Consider the following 10,471-nt stretch of genomic DNA (forward strand, 5'->3'; position numbering starts at 1 on the left):
GATCCTTATGCTGCACAACTCAACAAGGTGGAAAATACCAAAAATGCAGCACATGACGCAGATGCAATTTTTATAGACTTTTCAAATTAGCATATCTGACAAAGATTCCCCGATGAGACATTTAATAGATAAAGTAATATACCCCTATTCTGGCTACTTCTAGCACCTTCTCTCCAAAGATGAGGCTTGTATCCTTTTTACAAAAACATGTCGTAGAGAGCTGGTTCCAGCATTGGTTCCTATTGAGAACCAAGGCAGCATAAGGCTTCAGGCCTTCAATGGGGAGAATTTTAAAAGATTTTGTCCTCCTGCCTCAGGAAACACAAGAACTAAGTTACAGTATCAGGCTACAAATATGTAAGCATACAGATATAAAAGGTATATAAAATAAAAGGCAAAAAATCACCGCAGCATCAATGGAAGATTCCTGCTAAAAAAAGTATGAGGAAACAGGAATGCAAAGGGTCTGGAAGAGAGAGGACAAGGAGAAAGAACTACAGATGGCTTGGAGGACACTCTGAAGGGAGAGAAAAAAAAAGCATTTTAGTTGGAAACACTAACCTTCAAGAGTAAAGACAGTTTCAATAAGCCTTAGGAAATAAACAAAGGCCTGAATCACTTACTGATTTTACGATGGACAATGACATAGCTCAGCTACCCATGGAAGGTGAGCTTCATCTTTGCTGTAAGGAAATACAGTTCACAAAAGTCAGTGTGGTCCATGCTTGTTAATTCCACAAACCCTAGCAGGAGCTGATATGTTGATCCATCCCATCATATACATCACTTAAAAGAATGTTTGTTTCAAGGGAATGGACTTGAAGTCCTAACAAGTAGGAAGGATGAGAACAGGCATACAATGATAGCAAGACATGGGTAGGGAACCGGTAAATATGAAGTAGTGTATGGTGAAAAAAGAGAAGAAGATCTCTGGAGCTCCTTTTTGAAAACTGCATTTTGATTACCGTCTATGAACTTGGTTAAAACTACATCACTCCTGACTAGTTAGATCACTTAGCAGCTTCATCCCTCTCAGTGGAAGTTCATACAGGGCAAAATATCTTCTAAATGCCTGCTGTACTGATATTTAATAAAAAAACCAGCAAAAACAATATGCTGTCATTGCATGCCCTCAGAGCATTCTTTTGCAGGCAGAATGTGTCAGGAATCACAAACCAGCAGAATGCTCTGAGTTGGAAGGGACCCATCAGGATCATCAAGTCCAACTCCTGGCCCTGTGCAGACCACAAGAATCACAGCGTGTGACTGAGAGTGTTGTCCAAGCACATCTTGAATTCAGACAGGCTTGGTGGTGTGACCAATTCCCTGGGGAGCCCATTCCAGTGCTCAACAGCCCTCTGAGGGAAAAGCTTTTCCCTGATATCCAACCTAAAGCATCTCAGACTCAGCTTCATGCTATTCAGTCAAGTCCCATCACTGGTCATGAGAGTGAAGAGAACATTGCCTGCCCCTCCCCTTCCCCTCATGAGGATGTTGAAGATCACAATGAGGTCTCCCCTCAGTCTCATCCAGGCTGGATAAACTAAGGGATCTCAGCCCCCTCCTCAAAATATTTCCTCTCTACATATTTTCAATCTTCTTGGCCCCACTTTGGGTGCTCTCTAACAGGTTAATGTCCGTTTTATGAAACTGCTCCCAGCACTGGAGGTGAGGCTGCCCCAGTGCAGAGCAGAGTGGGACAATCCCCTCCCTTGCCCAGCTGGTGATGCTGTCCCCAGGACACGCTTGGCCCTCCTGGCTGCCAGGGCACTGCTGGCTCATGTTCAACTTGCCATCAACCAGGACCCTCAGGTCCCTTTCCATGGGGCTGATCTCCAGCAGCTCATTCCCCAGTGTGTCTGTATATCCAGGGTTATCCTAGGTGCAGAATCCAGCACTTGTCCTTGTTAAACTTCATACAGTGATTGCCCATCTCTCCAGTTTGTCTAGGTCTTTCTGCAGGGCCTCTCTGCCTTTGAGGGAGTGGATAGTTACAGTTTAGTATCATCAGCAAACTTAGTATTACTACCAGTTCTGCATCCAAGTTGTTTTTGAAGTTGTTGAAGAGAACTGGTATTAGGACAGAGCCCTGCAGAACCTCACTAATGAAGTTCCTCTGCTCTCCTGCACTGGTTTTATTCTAATTTCTAGTGCTTCTGTCTACATACACCTACAACCGAATAAGCCTACTAATGGTTTAACTAAATCTCTTTTCTGGGTAATTGTTTATTAATTTTGGTAGTTTTATGTCAGTATAGCTAAAAAGGGGAGTAAAAGAAAAGCTTGTAGAAATTTTTTTTCTATTTTTCTTTTATAATCTAAAATGAGAAAAAGAAAAAGTTCTAATTGTGTATTGCACCAGTTTAGAGAATTAAAACAATAGCTTCTCTGTGTCAGACCATGAAGTGGAGACTGGGAGATTTTGTGTTAAACTCTGCTGCACTCGTTATCATACAATCAGAAAGTTTACTACAGTATTGTTTTCTGTTCTCTAATATTCACATAGTTTAAGTGATAATCTTGTTCATTACATAAATGATACTGCTTCCCTCACAGATGCCTCATAATATTTGGAGTATGTTGCCAAGTATGGAGTATGTTTGTTCCATAGCAGCCTCATGGTGCTACAGCTGGTTTGCTATGGATTATACTGTCTCTGTCTCCTGAACAGGTATTTATAGAGTTTCCTCAGTAACCCACACCTGATTAATGAGATAAGAATACTTCACTGCCACAGCAGCAACAAAAACTGAATTAATGTGTAAGGAAAAAAGGCAAAATTAGTCTCAAGGCTTTAGTGTACAGAACAAACAAAATCAGCTGCTTATTTGCCTCAGCTCCTAATTATGCTCTTTGTGAAAGAGTTAGTCGCTCACTCATTTAGCCCACTAGCAGACAGTCATTCTGGAGAAAATTATGCATTTCTATAATAGATATTGTATGACATAAAAAACATCCTATCTGTCTTTAAGGCTGTGATCTTCAGGAAAATTCCTCACAGTCATTATTCTCCATGTGGTATTCAAGAACAGTAAACTGCCTTTTGAGATACAGAGTGGAATAAATGCATTGAGGAGAGTTTTTGTAGGCTGTAGAGAATGTGCACTGGATATAACTGACATGTGTTTCTGGTCTTTTTTGTAATATCAAGGAAAATATTTATTTTATTTTACTTTAAACAATTTACATTAACAACTGTAAACTTGGGTCCAAAGTGTGTGACTCTTGCAACACATAGAGAAAGTTTCTCAATCTTTATTTTAATTATGTTAGTAATCTTTACTTGGAATATACCATATGCAAACATCCACATCTTGATGTAAAACTAGATCCATTCATTTCCCTGTTATGTTTAAATTAATGTAAATCTTAGCAATCCATATCTAAACAGAATCCATGAGTGCTTTACTAAACCAATAAGAAACCATGTGCCTCCTTTAAGTGGGGAAGGCTTTCAGCACACTCAGCAAAGTAATCAACTCAGACTGTTGAGCCAAAGGGATATCCAGAAGATAGTAACTGAAAATATAGTCACCGCTTTTTTTGCTTATAAAAGGAACGTGTCTTAGCAGCCAGGTGGATGAAAATGTAAATACTTTTACATTTTAAATGCTTCCATTTTAAAACTAGTTTATCAACTTTTTTTTTTTTTAAATCCACAGAGTTTTGAAGATATCATTTGCAGCTGATTTTTTCAACCAACACTTGCAGTTTTCAGCAAAGAGTGAGGAACTGACATCTGCAAGCAAGAGTTCTCACACTCAGCTACTGACTGCCAGCAGTCTTTCCACTTTCATTTCCATGGAAACTGGGCAAGAAAAGGTGGTATTTCTTATCTTTTTAAAAAAAATTCTTATTTATATTCACCCGACCACTTAACTTGCAAGGATGGGAATTAGCTCAGAGCATCTAGGGGAGTTTATATGTGACTAGTGCTTTCAGCAGATGTAGTCTAAAGTTGCCATCAGACCTAAAGTTCATTGACTGGAGCTACTTGTGATATTTTTTACCTTTTTTGGTTTTACTTACTGGTAAGTCTCAAAAGCTCTGATGTTCCAGTAGGAGTTTTGGTCCTTAAGTGCACACCAAGTAGAAGGTTGAGAGAAAGACATAGATTTCTTCTGTAGAGCTTTACATACAATTTCTAGACTCTAACCACTGTATAGCCCTGAATCTATACTTGTTCCCCTACTTATAGCTGAACAGCACTAAAGAAGGGTTCTGATTATGAATTAATGTATTAATTTATTTCAGTCATATGTCTTCACTGAGTTTAACTAATCCCACGTTTACCTGAAAACTAGATTTAGATCCATTTAAGAAATGTGAATGTCAGCCAGTACTTTGGAAATCATTTCAATTGGTAGTTTTCTCAATAGCAATACTGAAAAATAATATAATCACAAGTTTTAGAAACCTATCTATTACAACCAAATTTACTTCTGTGAATCTAGTCTTGTACAAGAGTGTTTACAAAAAGAAATATTTCTTAAAAAGAAATGTTATGCACTTTCCTCTAACAGCCTTCATAGCAGTGCTGGATCTCATTAGCTTACTGGTTTTGTGGCCTAAGACATTAAAAATGACAGAAGTGGCTGGATTTATCAGGCATCATTGAATAAAATAAGTAATGAAAAAGAAACCAAGAACCTATGAAAGTATTCTGATGATTGGTAATGAAAAGTTCAGGAATTATTTGGTGATGTTGTGAATAATTAAAAAAATGGAAATTTATTCCAGAAAAATGTCAAAAATTGTGTTATGAATAATTCATAATGAATAATTCATCCATCTCTACACTATATAGAAATGTTCTTGGCATTCTGCACATACATTTATACCATTGCTTTAAAAATTCACTTCCAGTGGCTTCAAGCAGTTTTCAGCAGCTGAATAAATTCAGGACCCCAGCAACTTTACCATGCAAAACAGGAGACCCAATAAACAATGCTTGCTCATGACACCCAGCTGACACTTTCACCATGCTAGTCCAGACTGAGCACAGGTGCACAGGAGCTGCTGAATGTGCTCCCTTTTCAGTGCTGGTAGTTGGGCTCTCCAGGGAGAGCTTCAGGCACAACTAATCACTAGATTTGTGAGGTTGCATCTCCTGCTCACACACAGAAGCATTTCTAAGATACCATTCTCCCCAGCATTGACCTGCAGGGTTGTTATTCCCTCCCTGGGAGCCATCTCACACTCTGTATCACACTGAATTCAAAAAGCTGTTATACACACCACCTTGTCTGTCTCTATGAGCTGCTCCTGAAAACTCACAGGCCAGAAGTCCACATGCAATTCAGGAACATGCTGGATGCAGTGTTTTCAAATATGGGTCTCCCACTAGGTACTGAAGCCCAACACACTTATCTTTGCTACAGCAGACTGTGGGCTGCAATATATCCATTACCTATATTTTCTTTAAAAATAAAGTGTTTCAGAGTTGCTTTACAATTTCTTCTACAGCTCCTACAGATCCCAAGAAGCAGTAGCTTGAATGTCTTTTGAGAACAGCTGTGACCTCAAAGTACATTAAAAACTATTTTTATTTTGCCCATTTTCTTCATTACTCTTACTAGCCTACACATGAAGCTGCCTACATACAGTACTGTAAAACATCATGAAAGTTTTCTTTACAAAGAAACATCTCAGTTAATGCATGTAGTGCATGCAGAGACTCTTTCCTAGTCACATAAGAACAGATAACAGAAGCCCAGATATAATTACCTTCTGCACCAATTTTGATGTTTCAATGATTGGTGATTTGAATAATTATATTCTAGCAAAAAGGAAGTCTGATCATTTTTATTTCCTTTTTCAAAAATGTAAACTGCAATGGTGTTGTTCTCTATCAGATTTCCCTTTTATGTAATTTTTCAAGCTTATTGTGATAGCATTCAAAAGGCTGTGCCTGAAAAGTTCTATAACATATGGCATATATTTAACATTGCTTGTGAATTAAAAATAACAGCCTGCCATCTGCCTTTCTGAGCAGATTTTATCGAAGTCTAAATGAAAAGCTCAACGATGTGAATGTTGTCAATTAAAATATGAAACACTTAGGTTCATGACAGGGTAAAAGTGTTTAGACTTACCTTACTTGAACCTGAGTCACTAACAGCTTAGCCTCCATATTTGAGTAGTCACTTTATAGAGGAATAAAACATCATAGTGAGCATCAAGAGCAAGACTTGTTTCAAGAAAATATAAGCTTCAGAAGTCAGCCTATTGTCTGTTGGTTCATCACGTATGAACTGTTTGAAAAAGTGTGATTTTGGTAATTTTCACTTATGCTATTTAAATTAGCATTTCTATAAAATCTCATTAAATCTTTTCAGCAGCAATTAACTGATGGGTTTGTGGATTTTACTGTACTAGAGCAATACAGTATCAGCACTACTTATCCCCAGTTTTCTCCACTTATTGAAGTTAGAATTATTAATTATTGATGATTGGCTCATGTTTAATTTCAGGATTATTTGTTGGGACCTTTTTCCCAAGCATCTATGTATTTTTTTCCTTTTTTCTGAATGAGGTACATGAAAATCCATTTTAAAATAGAAAGTAAAAACATTTTATTTTTAAAATGTCAACAAGAGACACAGAGACTTTCAAAAGAAATCTCCCACTCCCTCAGCCTCACTAATTTTTTCAGCTAAAATTATATACTAGCTTGTCAAAAGATATAATGGTAGCCTGGCTGACCCTGTCTGCCCATAATATTCTATATTTTTGTGACCTTCTGACTTACTATTGCAACTTTTTCCCCAAACTACTTTCAACTGGTGTACCACCACCTGACAAGTTACAGAGTTTTGTCCTCATCACCACCTGTTAAACCTAGAATATGGCTCAAAATATATACTGTAATAATGCAACATAAATAGGACCAAAATTTTGTACCCTCTGCCAGCTCAACTCTGAGTATGTTTTCTGTTGTATGTAAATACTTCTCCATTTTCAAACTTGCTTTTTAAATTCTTTACTCAAAACTGATTAGGCTTTTTGAGAATTGAGAAGAGTGGAAGGAAGCAGCAACTTTTGTTTCTATTTTCAATATAGAACAGGACTTCAGATGTCACAGTAAATCTGTGCAGTATCTAAGAGTTTGTAACACCCATAAGATGTGTCACTGGAATGAGAGAAGCTGGTCAATTTTTCAGCCAGTTGCTCCATCCATTGCTCATATATGATACCACATCACACATGAAGCTCCTAATTCAATAGGAATAAACTAAATTGCACATGTGGGTAGTGTGGAATCAATTTTTGTCACCTTTAGTTGCTCTGAACTGCTGTATTCTCACTAAAAGAGAACAATGTCTGGAATCTGACTGCTGCACAAACGTGTGTACTATTGGGGAATCCAGCACTTCCCTTGAGAGATCATTCTAAATGGCTGATTGTTCTCACTGTGAAATAAATTTTCCTTTTGTGTCCAATCAGAATCTCCCCAGGAGTAATTTGTACCCATCACTTCTCATCTTTTCTATATGACTCATTTCTAAAAGGGACTCTAGATAAGTAATTGAGTAAGTAATTTGAATTCAGTGCTCAGTTTGCTTTCAGCATTTTTAGTAAAACTTCAGTATCTTCAAAGAATGTAGTAAAACTAGGTTAATATAAAACAAGTGTAAGCAATTTCCATTTTTTTACACAGAAAAGCCAAGTTACATTTTGAGCAGCACCACGAAGTAAGGGAGTATTGAGTTGCAAGTAACATATGACCCAGTCAACCTAGATACCTTAAACGAGTCAAAATAGGTTTGATTTAGCTTTCACTAGGAAAGTGTTGGAGCAATTGTTATGATTTGTTTAGCTCAGAGAAAAGACAAGTCTTATAATCATATTCTCTACAATATGTAGAGTCAAGAGCATAACTCCAAAAATGTTAGGGAAAAATACAACTTCTTCATGAAAATGAGCTATCTCTTTGTGAAGGTGGATTGGCATCAGAAAGTGTCTGGCGATGAACATCTTAGAATCCACAACACAGTGAAAAAAAAAGCTTCTTCAAAAATGGAGAAGTAACTCAATGAAGAGATGAATAAATAAAATCTTACACTGGGCACTCCAGAAAACTCATAAACCTGCAGGAGTTGTGATTCCTCACTTACATATTTTCTTGGAGTACATTTTGATAAATGCACTGAATCAAATGCATTAAAATGTCACAGCCTGCCAAGTTCAGTGTATCAGTGTTCTCTCAGAAACAATTAATTTGTCTAGCTGCAAACATTCAAACATACAGCTTCTCTGTAGAACAGCCTGAAATTTTGGAGTGTTACCATTTCTCTGTCTTAGTCTTGTTTCAGCATTTATCATAATCTTGTCCCATTTCACCAGCTAAGTAAATAAACCAGCTAAGTAAATAAACAAAAGCAGAAGGAAAGCAGAACTATGTAATTTTTTGACATGGACCTATTGAAGTTTTTGTGTTACTTCCTCTGCAAGTGAGGGAAAAACAATTTGAGGCAAAGAGGAGGTTTGTAGTTAAAGCACAGGAGTAGTAGTCAGGAAATGGTCTTCCTTTCTCAGTTGCCATGGATGTTCCATGCAATCACGAACCTGGTTTCTGCATATTGATACTTAGCATTGATTTGGATAAAAATAGAAGCAGATTCATAATCTTGTTTATCATCTGAGAAATGGGCATCCTCTTTGATCCCATAGAAAAGTCTTTGATCCTCATAACTAAACTTGAAGGGCTCCTGGGAAGAACAAAACCATTTGTGATGACAAGCAGGTAGTTGATATTAATAAGATTATATAAATGTTGCACCTACACATATATAATCTATAATTCATCCTGTACAGGCCTAAGTAGATAACAAACCTTTGGGGGGAAAATGCATTTACTTCCTAATCATCCTTCCTAGTTATCTCTTCCACATTTTCCTCCAAATAACATGCTTGGTTTGTTTCTCCATATTTTTTTTTATTTGACTATACTGAGAATATATGCTAAACTGAAAGAAGCAACTTTGATATATATTCCTGAGCCACTTTTGCCAGAAAAACAGAAAGAAAAAAAAAACCAAAACCAGTTGTAAAACAGGTAGTATTTTAATTGGAAGTTCTCTCCTTCCTTTTCATGCTGGGGAACTGGAAAAATAATTTCTTAGGTTCCATTCCATGTGGCCTTCACCCACACATTTCACAGAATAACAGAACTACAGAACTGTTAGGGCTGGAAGGTTCCTCTAGAGTTCATCTACTCCAACACCCCTGCAGAGACAGAGTCGTGTGGAGCAGGTTACACAGGAACCCATCCAGGTGAGTTCTGAATGTCGCTAGGGAGGGACACTCCATGGCCTCTCTCGGCAGCCTTTTCCAGTGCTCTGCCCCCCTCAACATAAAGCAGTTATTCCTCGTGTTGGGGTGGAACTTCTTGTGTTTTAGTTTATGGCCTTTGCTCTTTGTCCTGTCACTGGGTCCCACTGAAAAGAGTTCTGACACCTACTGTGGAGATACGGTCCCCTTTCAGTTTTCTTTCTCCAAACTAAACAGGCCCAGCTCCCACATTCTCATCTCACAAGAGAGATGCTTCAGACCCTTCAACATCTTCATGCCTCACTGGACTTTCTTCAGTAGTTGTCTTCCTTGTCTTACTTGCACTGGGGAGCCCAGATCTGAGCACAATGCTTCAGATGTGACCTCAGTAGGGCCAGGTAGAAGGGGAGGCTCTCCTCCCCTGACCTGCTGGCCACTCTCTTCCCAATGCACCCCAGGATACCATTGGCCATTCTGGCCATAAGGGCACACTGTTGGTTTATATTAACTTGAAGACTCCCTGGTCCTTCTCCACAGAGCTGCTCTCCAGCTGGTCAGCCCCTGACCTGGGCTGGTACTTGGGGTTATTCCTCCCCAGTGCAGCCCCCTACACTTGCCCTTGTTTAACCTCACTGGGATTCTCTCCACCCAAATCTGCAGCCTATGAAGGTCCTGCTGCATGTCAGCACAGCCTTCAGGTGGATCTGCCACTTCCCCCAGTTTGGCATCATCAGCAAACTTGATAAGGACACATTCTATCCCTTCATTCAGGGATCAACATGACAACACTCGACACTTACCAAAATCGGTTGGTCTCTTCATTCCAAGATATACTTTTGATATGGTCATTTAAAAGTTCATATCAGCTGGAACAATCTTTCCCACACTAGGCTCCATGAGAAAGTTTTAGTGGCAAAGATTCTGGAGTAACACTGTGAACATCTATAAAGCAGTGGCACCAATTGTGTGCTGTAATAGGTCCTCACCACTCTTAGGAGCTAAGAGTGGTTTTCCTAGCTACTTCCCAAAGTAAAGATAAATATTCCATCACAAAGGTATTGTTTAAATGGGCTGGAGCATCAGGGTTTTTTGGTTTATTTTGTCTTGGTTCTTTATTCAGCATGTTGCCACATTTCAGAAAGTCTTCTGCCATAAGATTGAAAAGGAATCATCCACAATCATGTTTTTTGAATCACAC

The sequence above is a fragment of the Sturnus vulgaris genome, chromosome Z (genome assembly GCF_052056855.1).
Source record: "Sturnus vulgaris isolate bStuVul1 chromosome Z, bStuVul1.hap1, whole genome shotgun sequence".
Lineage (NCBI taxonomy): Eukaryota > Metazoa > Chordata > Aves > Passeriformes > Sturnidae > Sturnus > Sturnus vulgaris.